The 12,390-nt window shown below is 40.2% G+C and overlaps 1 protein-coding gene across 1 annotated transcript in view; it reads left to right on the forward strand.

The window, feature by feature from the left end:
* LOC116627963 (EZH inhibitory protein-like) overlaps positions 1-12,390 on the forward strand; it is a gene marked incomplete at its 3' end in the record, with an annotated part of 56,241 nt that overhangs the window by 10,547 nt on the left and 33,304 nt on the right. The gene's annotated exons all lie outside the window — the stretch shown is intronic.

The following is a 12,390-nucleotide window of genomic DNA, read 5'->3' on the forward strand; positions in this document are numbered from 1 at the left end:
TATTTAATTTCTTGAGGCACCTCCACACTGTTTTCCAAAGTGGCTGTACCAACTTGCATTCCCACCAACAGTGTAAGAGGGTTCCCCTTTCTCCACAACCTCTCCAGCATTTGTTGTTTCTTGCCCTGTCCATTTTTGCCATTCTAACTGGTGTAAGGTGGTATCTCAATGTGGTTTTGATTTGAATTTCCCTGATGGCTAATGATGATGAACATTTTTTCATGTGTCTGTTAGCCATTTGTATGTCTTCTTTGGAGAAGTGTCTGTTCATGTCTTCTGCCCATTTTTTGACTTGATTATTTGTCTTTTGGGTGTTGAGTTTGAGAAGTTCTTTATTGATCTTGGCTACCAGCCCTTTATCTGTATCTTCTCCCGTTCTATGGGTTCCCTCTTTGTTTTGTGTGTGTGTGTTTTTTTTAAAGATTTTATTTTTTATTTATTTGACAGAGAGAGACACAGCGAGAGAGGGACCACAAGCAGGGGGAGTGGGAGAGGGAGAAGCAGGCTTCCCGCGGAGCAGGGAGCCCGATGTGGGGCTCGATCCCAGGACCCTGGGATCATGACCTGAGCTGAAGGCAGACGCTTAACGACTGAGCCACCCAGGCACCCCTGCCTCTTTGTTTTGTTGACTATTTCCTTTGCTGTGCAGAAGCTTTTTATCTTGATGAAGTCCCAAAAGTTCATTTTTGCTTTCGTTTCACTAGCCTTGGGAGATGTATCTTGAAAGATGTTGCTGTATCCGTTGTCAAAGAGGTTACTGCCTATGTTCTTCTCTAGGATTTTGATGGATTCCTGTCTCACATTGAGGTCTTTCATCCGTTTTGAGTTTATCTTTGTGTATGGTGTTAGAGAATGGTTGAGTTTCATTCTTCTGCATGTGGCTGTCCAGTTTTCCCAGCACCATTTATTGAAGAGACTGTCTTTTTCCATTGCATGTTTGTTCCTGCTTTGTTGAAGAGTATTTGACCATAGAGTTGAGGGTCCATATCTGGGCTCTCTATTCTGTTCCATTGGTCTATATGTCTGTTTTTGTGCCAGTACCGTGCTGTCTTGGTGATCACAGCTTTGTAATATAGCTTGAAATCGGGCAACGTGATGCCCCCAGCTTTGTTTTTCTTTTTCAACATTTCCTTGGAGATTCGGGGTCTTTTTTGAGTCCATACAAATTTTAGGATCGTTCCAGCACTCTGAAAAATGTCACTGGAGTTTTGATCGGGATGGCATTGAAGGTATAGATTGCCCTGGGTTGCACAGACATTTTAACAATGTTTATTCTTCCGATCCATGAGCATGGAATGTTTTTCCATCTTTTTGTGTTTTCTTCAATTTCTTTCATGAGTGTTCTGTAGTTCCTAGAGTATAGATCCTTTACGTCTTTGTTTAGGTTTATTCCGAGGTATCTTATGGTTTTTGGTGCTATTGTAAATGGATTCGTTTCTCTAATTTCTCTTTCTACAGTTGAGTTGTTAGTGTATAAGAAAGCAACTGATTTCTGCACGTTGATTGTGTATCCTGCCCCATTACTGAATTGCTGTATGAGTTCTAGCAATTTTGGGGTGGAGTCTTTTAGATTTTCCACATAAAGTATCATGTCATCTGCGAAGAGAGAGTGTTTGACTTCTTCTTGGCCAATTTGCATACCTCTTATTTCTTTTTGTTCTCTGATTGTTGTTGCTAGGACTTCTAGTACTATGTTGAACAATAGTAGCAAGAGAACAGTAGATCAGAGCAACGAAACTAGAAGCTGGTTCTTTGAAAGAATTAATAAGATCGATAAACCACTGGCCAGACTTGACCAGAAGAAAAGAGAAAGGACCCAAATTAATAAAATTATGAATGAAAGGGGAGAGATCATGAGTAACACCAAGGAAATAGAGTCAATTATTAGAAACTATTATCAACAACTGTATGCCAATAAACTGAGCAACCTGGATGAAATGGATGCCTTCCTGGAAACTATAAACTGCCAAGACTGAAATAGGAAGAAATTGACAGCCTGCCTAGGCCAATAACCAGTAACGAGATTGAAGCAGTGATCAAAAACCTCCCAAAATACAAGAGTTCAGGGCCTGATGGATTCCCTGGGGAATTCTACCAAACATTCAAAGAAGAAATAATACCTATTCTCCTGAAGCTGTTTCAAAAACTAGAAACAGAAGGGAAGCTTCCAGACTCATTCTCTGAGGCCAGCATTACCTTAATCCCCAAACCAGGCAAAGACCCCATCAAAAAGGAGAATTTCAGACCGATATCCCTGATGAATATGGATTCCAAAATCCTCAACAAAATCCTAGCTAATAGGATCCGACAATACATGAAAAAGATCATCCCCCACGACCAAGTGGGATTTATCCCTGGGATGCAAGGGGGGTTCAACATTTGCAAATCTATCAGTGTGATAGAACACATTAACAAGAGGAGAGAGAAGAGCCATATGATCCTCTCAATTGATGCAGAAAAAGCATCTGACAAAATACAGCATCCTTTCCTGATTAAAACTCTTCAGAGTATAGGGATAGAGGGAACATTCCTCAAGTTCATAAAATCCATCTATGAAAAACCCACAGCGAATATCGTCCTCAATGGGGAAAAGCTGAGAGCCTTTCCCTTAAGATCAGGGACACATCAAGGACGCCCACTCTCACATAAGTATTGTTCGACAGTTATTTGACTTTAAATGGGTGGGTCTGTTCCTAGGCTCTCTTCTGTTCCATTGATCTGTTTGTCTCTTCTTTTGCTAAAACCAGTCTTGATTAGTGTGGCTTTATAGGGAATCCTGAAGTCATATGGTATCAGTCCTCGACTTTGTTCTTTTTTACTATTATGTTGCTTATTCTGGATCTTTTGCCTTTCCTTCCAAAGTTTATTTTTTTAAAAGATTTATTTATTTATTTGAGAGAGAGCGAGCGAGCATGAGCAAGTTGGGGGAGGAGCAGAAGGAGGGGGAGGGAGAGAATCTCAAGCCGACTCCCCACTGAGCGTGGAGTCCAATGTGGGGTTCACTCTCATGACCGTGAGATCATGACCTGAGCTGAAATCTGGAGTCGGACGCCTAACCGACTGAGCCACCCAGGTGCCCCTCCCTATAAACTTTAGAATCAGATTTTCAATATCCATAAAATAATTTGCTACAATTTTGATTGGGATTGCTTTAAGTCTATAGATCAAGTTGGGAAGAAATGATATCTTAACAATGTTGAGTCTTCCAATCCATGAACACGGAAGATCCCTCAATAAAGATTTATTTAGATATTTATTTTTCTTTGTCAGACCTTTGTACTTTTCCCTATATATCCTGTACATATTTTATTAGATAAGTATTTCTTTGGGGGGTGGACTGCTAATGTAAATGGCATTGTGTTTTTAATTCCAATTCCAATTGTTAATTGCTGGTTTATAAGAAAAAAAAAAAGGACTTTTGTGTATTATTACCCTTATATTCTACAACCTTGCTGTAGTTGCTGATCAGTTCCAGGAGTTTATTTATTTTTTTTGTCCATTCTTTGGAATTTTCCTTCTTTATTGAAGAAGGGTCAACACACAGTGTTGCACTAGATTCAGGTGTACAACATAGTGATCTGACAACTCTATATGTTATTCTATGCTTACCACAAGTGATAACACTATTACAATACCGGTGACTATATTCCCTATGCTGTACCTTTCATCCCTGTGACTTACTCATTCCATAACTGGATGCCTGTACCTTCCACTCCCCTGTACCCATTTGGTGCATCCTCCCCGTCTCACCACACAGCAACCATCAGTTTTTTCTCTGTATTTATGGGTATGTTTCTGCTTTTTTGTTTCTTTGTTCATCTGTTTTGTTTTTTAGATTCCACATGTAAGTGAAATAATATCATATTTGTCTTTCTCTGTCTGACTTATTTCACTTAGCATAATACCCTCTAGGTTCATCCATGTGGTCACAAATGGCAAGATCTGATCCTTTTTATGGCTGAATAACATTCCATCCTGTATGTATTTACATCTATCTACCTATCTACAGGACATCTTCTTTATCCATTTATCAATCTGTGGACACTTAGGTTGCTTCCATAACTTAGCTATGATAAATAACGCTGAACTATATATAGGGGTGCTTATATCTTTTCAATTCAGTATTTTCGTTTTTGTTGGATAAATACCCAGTAGTAGAATTATTGGATCATATGGCCTCCCTCCCTCCCTTCCTCCTTCCCTCCCTTCCTCCTTTCCTTCTTTCCTTCCTTCCTTCTGGTATAGTTGACATACGATGTTGTATTAGTTTCAGGTGTACAACATAGTGATTCAACAAGTTTATGCATTATGCTGTGCTCACAACAAGCATACCTATCATCTGTTACCATACAAGGGTATTACAATATCATTGAGTACTTTCCTTATGCTGTGCCTCTTATTCCCATGACTTACTCATTCCATAACTGGAAGTCTGTGTCTGCCATACCCCTTTACAAAATTTTGCTCATTTCCACACCCGCCCTCCCCTCTGGCTCTATTTTTAAGTTTTTGTGGAACCTTCATACTGTTTTTCACAGTGGCTGCACCAGTTCACATTCCCACCAGCAGTGCATGGGGGTTCCTTTTTCTCCACATCCTCGCCAGCACTTGTTAGCTCTTGTCTTTTGGTTCTAGCCATTCTGACAGGTTTAAGGTGATATCTCATTGTGGTTTTGATTTGCGTTTTCCTGATGATTAGTGATATTGAGCATCTTTTCATGTGTCTGTTGGCCATCTGTATGTCTTCTTTGGAAACATGTTTATTCAGGTCCTCTACCCATTTTTTAAATGGATTATTTGGGTTTTTTTGGTGTTGAGTTGTAGAAATCCTTTATATATTTGGATATTAACCCGTTATCACATATACCCTTTGCAAATATCTTCTCCCATTCGGTAGGTTGCCTTTTCCTTTTATTGATGGTTTTCTTTGTTGTGCAAAAGCTCTTAATTTTGATAGAATGCCAATAGTTTATTTTTGCTTTTGTTTCCCCTGCCTGAGGGGACATACTTAGAAAAATGTTGGTAAGGCTGATGTCAAAGAGATTACTGCCTATGTTTTCTTCTAGGAGTTTCATGGTTTCAGGTCTCACATTTAGGTCTTTAATCCATTCTGACTTTATCTTTGTGGACAGTGTAAGAAAGTGGTCCAATTTCATTCTTCTGCAAGTAGCTGTCTTGTTCTCCCAACACCATTTATTAAAGAAACTATCTTTTCCCCCATTGTATATCCTTGCCTCCTTTGTCAGAGATTAATTGACCATTTATAAGTGTGGGTTTATTTCTGGGCTCTCTGTTCTGTTCTCTTGATCTGTGTGTCTCTTTTTGTGGCAGTACCATGCTGTTTTGATTACTACAGCTTTGTAGCATATCTTGCAATCTAGGGTTGTGATACCTCCAGCTTTGTTCTTCTTTTTCAAGATGGCCTTTGCTATTTGGGGTCCTTTGTGGTTCCATACAAGTCTTAGGATTATTTGTTGTCGTTCTGTGAAAAATGCTGTTGGTATTCTGATAGGCATTGCACTGAATCTCTAGATCGCCTGGGTAGTATGGGCATTTTAACAATATTAATTCTTCCAGTCCATAAGCATGGTATACATTTCCAATTGTTTGTGTTGTCTTCAATTTCTTTCATCAGTGTTTTTTTAGTTTTCAGGCTACTGCTCTTTTACACCCTTGGTTGAGTTTATGCCTAGGTATTTTATTTTTTGGTTCAATTGTAAATGGGATTGTTTGCTTAATTTCTCTTCCTGCTACTTCATTATTGGTGTATAGAAATGCAACAGATTTCGGTATATGAATTTTGTATCCTGCAACTTTACTGAATTCATCTATTACTTCTAATAGTTTTTTGGTGACGTCTTTAGAGTTTGTTTAGCATCGTGTCATCTGCAAATAGTGTCAGTTTTCTTCTTCATTACCACTTTGGATGCCTTTTATTTCTTTTTGTTGTCTGATTGCTGTGGCCAGGACTTCCAGTATTATGTTGTGTAAAAGTGGTGAGAGTGGACATCCTTGTCTTGTTCCTGATCTTAGAGGAGAAGCTCTCAGTTTTTCACCATTGAGTATGACGTTAGCTGTGGGTTTGTCATATACAGCCTTTATCGTGGTGAGGTATGTTCCCTCTAAACCTGCTTTGTTGAGGGTTTCTATCAGAAACAGATTTTGAATTTTGCCAAATGCTTTTTCTGCATCTATTGAGATGATCGTATGATTTCTAGCCTTCATTTTGTTAATGTGGGTGTATCATATTGATTGATTTGTGCATATTGAGCCCCCCTTGCATCCCTGGAATAAATCCCACTTGTTTATGGTGAATTATCCTTTTAATGTATTGTTGAGAGCAGTTTGTTAATATATGCTTGAGGAATTTGCATCTGTGTTCTTCAAGGGTATTGGCCTGTAGTTTGTTTTTGTTTTTGTTTTCTTGTAGTGTCTTTGTCCAGTTTAGTATGAGGGTGGTATTGGCCTTATAGAATGTATTTGAAAGCTGTCCTTCCTCTTCTATTTTTTGGAAGAGTATGAGAAGAATAGGTATCAACTCTTCTTTATCTCTTTGGCAGAACTTACCTGTGAATCCATCTGGTCCTGGACTTCTGGTTGTTGAGAGGTTTTTATTTGTTTTTCTGGTTTTGTTTTTGAGAGTTTTTTGATTACCAATTCAATTTCTCTACTAGTAACTAATCTGTACAGATTTTCTATTTCTTCTTCATTCAGTTTTGGAAGATGATATGTTTCTAGGAATTTATCCATTTGTTTTAAGCTGTCCAATTTGTTGGCATGTAAATTTTCATAGTAGTCTGTTAAAATCCCTTGTATTTCCGCGCTACATCCGTTGTTACTTCTCCTCTTTCATTTTTTGAAAATTTTGTTTAAATTCGAGTTAGTTAACATATAGTGTAGTATTGGTTTCCGGAGTAGAATTAAGTGACTCATCACTTACATATACACCCAGTGCTCATTCCAGCAAGTGCCCTCCTTAATACCCATCACCCATTTAGCCCATCCCCCCACCTACCTCCCCTCCCGCAACCCTTACTTTGTTCTCTTAACTATAGAGTGTCTTATGATTTGCCTCCATCTCTGCTTTTATCTCTTTTTACTTTGCCTTCCCTTTGCATGTGTTCATCTGTTTTGTTTCTTAAATTCCACATATGAGTCAAATCATATGATATTTGTCTTTCTCTGACGGACTTATTTTGCTTAGCATACTACCTTGTAATTCCATCCATGACATTGCAAATGGCAAGATTTCATTCTTTTTGATGTCTGAGTAATATTCGAGTGTGTGTGTGTGTGTGTGTACATATCTATATTATCTGTCTATATATATATCTATACATATATATATCTTCTTTATCCATTCATCCATGAACACTTGGGCTTTTTCCATAATTTGGCTATTGTTGATAGTGCTGCTATAAACATTGGGGTGCACAGGCCCCTTCAAATCAGCACTTTTGTATCCCTTGGATAAATATCTTGTAGTGCAGTTGCTGGGTTATAGGGTAGTTCTATTTTTAACTTTTTGAAGAAACTCCATACTGTTTTCCAGAGTGGTTGTACCAGTTTGCATTCCCACCAACAGTGCAAGAGGGTTCCCCTTTCTCCACATCCTCACCAACATCTGTCGTTTCCTGAGTTGTTTATTTTAGCCATTCTGACAGGTGTGAGGTGGTATCTCCTTGTGCTTTTGAGTTGTATTTTCCTGATGATGAGTGACGTTCAGTACTTTTTCACGTGTCTGTTAGCCATTTGTACGTGTTCTTTGGAGAAACGTCTGTTCATGTCTTCTGCCCATTTCTTAAGCGGATTATTTGTTTTTTGGGTGTTGATCTTTACAGATTCTGGATACTAGCCCTTTATCTGATCTGATATGTCATTTGAAAATATCTTCTCCCATTCCGCCAGTTGCCTTTTGGTTTTGTTGATTATTTCCTTTGCTGTGCAGAAGCTTTTCGTCCCGAAGAGGTCCCAATAGTTCATTTTTGCTTTTGTTTCCCTTGCCTCCAGAGACGTGTCTAGTAGGAAGTTACTGCAGCTGAGGTCGAGGAGGTTGCTTCCTGTGTTCTCCTCTAGGATTTTGATGGTTTCCTGTCTTACATTTAGGTCTGTCGTCCATTTTGAATTTATTTTTGTGTATGGTGTAAGAAAGTGATCCAGTTTCTTTCTCCAGCACGTCGCTGTCCAGGTTTCCCAACACCATTTGTTGAAGAGACTGTATTCTATTGGATATTCTTTCCTGCTTTGTGGCAGATTAGTTGACCATAGAGTTGTGGGTCCATTTCTGGGTCTCTCTATTCTGTTCCATTGATCTATGTGTCTGTTTACTTACTTGGGTGTTCTCTTTTTTTTCTTGATGAGATTGGTAAAGGCTTATCAGTTTTGGTTATCTCTTCAAAGAACCAGCTCTTGGTTTCTTTGATCTTTTTATTGCTTTTGTTTGTTTGTTTGTTTGTTTGTTTTTAGTCTCGATTTCTCCTCTGATCTTATTATTTCCTTCCTTCTCTTCACTTTGGGTTTGTGTGTTCTTCTTTTCCTAGTTCCTTTAGGTGTAAAGTTTGATTGTTTATTTGAGACTTTTCTTGTTTCTTGAGGCTGGCCTGTATCACTCTAAATTTCCCTCTTGGAAATGCGGTCGCCGTGACCCAGTGCTTGTGTTTTCATTTTCATTTGTACCCATGTATTTCTTTTATTTGCTCTTTGATTTCTTTGTTGACCCATTGGTTGTTTAGTAACATGTTGTTTAGCCTCCACATGTTTGTGTTTTTCCCAGTATTTTCTTAAAATTGATCTCTAGTTTCATACTGTTGTGGTTGGAAAAGATGAATGATAGAATTTCAATCTTCTTAGATTTAGTTGAGACATATTTTGTGGCCTAACGTGTGACCTGTTCTGGAAAATGATGCATGGGCTCTTGAATGTGTTTTCTGTTGTTTGTGGATGGAGTGTTCTGTAGATATCTTTTGAGTCCACCTGGTCTGTTGGGTCGTTCAAAGACACTGTTTCCTTATGGATTTTATGCCTGGTTGATCTATCCATTGATGTAAGTAGGGTGTTAAAATCCCCTATTATTGTTGAATTCCTGCCAATTTCTCCCTTCATATCTGCTAATGTTTGTATATCTGTTAATGCTTAGTATGCTCTTTATGTATTTAGGTGCTCCAGTGTTGGGAGCGTAGACACTTAGAATTGTTATATCGTCTTGTTGGGTTGTTCCCTTTATCATTATGTAATGCCCTACTTTGTGTCTTGTTAAAGTCGTTGTGTTACAGTCTGCTTTGTCTGATGCAAGTATTGCTACCTTGGCTTTTTTTTTTTTTTTTTTCTTTCATTTTTTTTTTTCTTTTTATTTCCATTATTCCATAGAATATCTTTCCTATCCCTTCACTTTCAGTCTGTATGTGTCTTTAGGTCTGAAGTGAGTCTCTTGTAGGCAGCATATAGCGGGTCTTGCTTTTTTTTATCCATTCCTCCATCCTGTGTCTTTTGATTGGAGCAATTAGACTATTTGTATTTAAAGTAATTCTTGATAGGTATGTATTTACTGCTGTTTTATTAATTGTTTTCTGCTTTTCATAGCTCTTCTCTGTTCCTTTCTTTTTCTCTTGCTCACTTGCATTTGATTGATGACTTTTTTCAGTGTTCTGCTTGGCTTTCTTTCTCTTTATATTTAGTGTACCTATTATAGGTTTCTGGTGTTTGGTTATCATGAGGTTCATATAGAACATCCTAAGTATACAGCAGTCTATATTACATTGATGGTCACATGAGTTTGGACACTGCCTTTTTTATTTTTGTAAAGATTTTATTTATTTATTTGACAGAGAGAGAGAGAGAACACAAGTAGGCAGAAGGGGAGGGAGAGGGAGAAGCAGGTTCCTCGCTGAGCAGAGAGCCCGACACGGGGCTCGATCCCGGGACCCTGGGATCATGACCCGAGCCCAAGGCAGACACTTAACCGACTGAGCCACCCAGGTGCCCTATAAGTAACTTTCTAAGTGAGTGCTCTAGTACCTTTACTGTACGTTTACTTTTACTCATGTAATTTATTCATTTCATAATTTTCTTACTTCTAATTATGGCCCTTTCTTTTCCACTTAAAGACCTCCCTTCCATATTTCTTCTAAGGCCAATTTAGTGGTGATGAACTCCTTTAACTTTTAATTGCCTAGGAGACTCTATAGTTCCTTGATTTCTGAATGATAACCTTGCCGGCTAGAGTACTGTGGGTTGTAAGTTTTTTGTTTCAGCACTTTGAATATATTATGCCACTTTTCTTTGGCCTGCAAAATTTCTGCTGAAAAATCAGCTGGGAGCCTTATGGAGTTTCCCTTCTCCATTACTAGTTTTTTCTCTCTTGCTGTTTTTGGTTTTTGGTTTGGATGTTTTTTGTTTGTTTGTTTTTGGTTTTGTTTTAGAGAAGAGGGGAGGGGGGGAGGAGAAGGAGGAGAGGGAGAGAGAGAATCTTAAGCAGGCTCCATGCCCAGCATGGAGCCCAACACGGGGCTCCGTCTCACAACCCTGAGATCATGACCTGAGCTGAAGTCAGGAGTTGGATACTTAACTGACTGAGCCACCCAGGCACCCCTCTCTTGCTGTTTTGAAAATTGTCTCTTCATCTTTAGTCCTTGGCATTTTAATTATTATGTTTTGTGGTGTGGACCTCCTTGGGTTCATCTTGTTTGGAACTCTCTGTGCTTCCTGAAGCTGGATGTCTGTTTCCTTCCCCAGGGTAGGGAATTTTCCACCTGTTCTTTCTTCAGATTGGTTTTTTATCCCTTTCTATCTCTCTTCTCCTTCTGGGATTCCTAAAATGCAAATATTTGTTCATTTGATGTTGTCTGAAAGATCCCTTACCTATCCTCATTTTTTTAAGTTCTTTTTTTTCCTTTGCTGTTCAGCTTGGGTGCTTTCCATTCCACTTCCAGATTGCTGATCTGTTCTTCTGCATCCTCTAATCTACTGTTGATTCTCTCTAGTGCATTTTTCATTTTGGTTATTGTATTTTTCAACCCTGATTGGTTCTTTTTAAAATTTTCTATCTCTTTTTTTTTTAAAGATTTTATTTATTTATTTGACAGAGAGAGAGTGAGAGAGCACAAGCAGGGGGAGCAGCAGCAGGAGGGGGAGAGCAAGAAGCAGTCTCCCCGCTGAGCAGGGAGCTTGATTCGGGGGCCCAGCCCAGGACACTGTGATCATGACCTGAGCTGAAGGTAGACACTTAACCGACTGAGCCACCCAGGCGCCCCGCTATATTTTCTGTCTCTTTGTTGAAGGTCTCACTAAGTTCCTCCACTCTTCTCTGCAGCCTGGTGAACATCTTTATGGCCATGACTTTGAACTCGTTACCAGGTAGATTGGTTATCTCTGTTTCATTTAGTTCTTTTTCTGAGGTTTTGTTTTGTTCTTTCTTTTGGATCCTATTCCTTTGTCTCCTCATTTGGCTTGACTTTCTGTGTTTGTTTCTATGAATTAGGTAGAACAGCTACTTCTCCTAACCTTGCAAGAATGGCCTTGTGTACGGTCGTCCCCTGTGTAGACTGTGTGTACCTGGTGACTTTGGCTGGATAGCTGGAGCTGTGGCTGGTGTGGGCTGGGATCCTGGGGCAGTCTGTGCTGGGGCTGTCCTGGTGGGATCGCTCGAGCTGAAATGGGCATGGGCTAGGTGGCTCTGGGGCAGGACAGTTGAAGCTGAAGTGGGAGCAGGTGGTGGTCTGCCGGTGCTCAGCACAGGGGATGCCCTCACTGCATGGCGGGAACTGAGGTGGGGCATGAGCTGGTGTGTCCTGGTGGTGTCACTAGAGCCAAAGCAGACATGAGCCAGGAGGTCCCAGAGTGCTCTGTGCCAGGAGTGCCCTAGCAAGTCATCTGGGGCTGAAGTGGTGTGGGCCTGGAGAGTTCTGGGTTGCTTTGCCCCTATGTCAGCCAGAGTTGTAGTGAGTGTTGACCAGGGGTGTCCCACTGTGCAGTGCACTGGGGCTGCCTTGATGGGACTTCTTGGGCTGGTGTGGGCTTGGGCTAGGGCCTGGGGCTCACTGAGGTGGTAGGCCAGCTATGGTGCCTGGCCCCTGCTCCCATCCAGGCTATCAAGGTGGTGGGGCAATGTAAACCATGGCACTTGCCAGGCCCTGCGACCCAGAGAGAGCTCTAGTAGCTCCCCTGCCATTTGGTGGAGTTCTGAGGCAGGATCCTTTATATTCTAGTTGTTCTCTTAAGCCACAGCTTTTTTTCCTGTGCCCCAGGGCAGATGAATCTGCTCATGGTCCCTCCGTACTATCTCTCCCCACTGCAGTTTGCAGCATCGGGGGTGGGATTCCCTTACTGTGTCTCCAACTCAATGTTCTCTATGTGGTCTCTCTATCTTTTGTTGTGCAGAAGCTGTTCAGTCAG

Source organism: Phoca vitulina, unplaced genomic scaffold (assembly GCF_004348235.1).
Source record: "Phoca vitulina isolate PV1807 unplaced genomic scaffold, GSC_HSeal_1.0 scaffold107, whole genome shotgun sequence".
Lineage (NCBI taxonomy): Eukaryota > Metazoa > Chordata > Mammalia > Carnivora > Phocidae > Phoca > Phoca vitulina.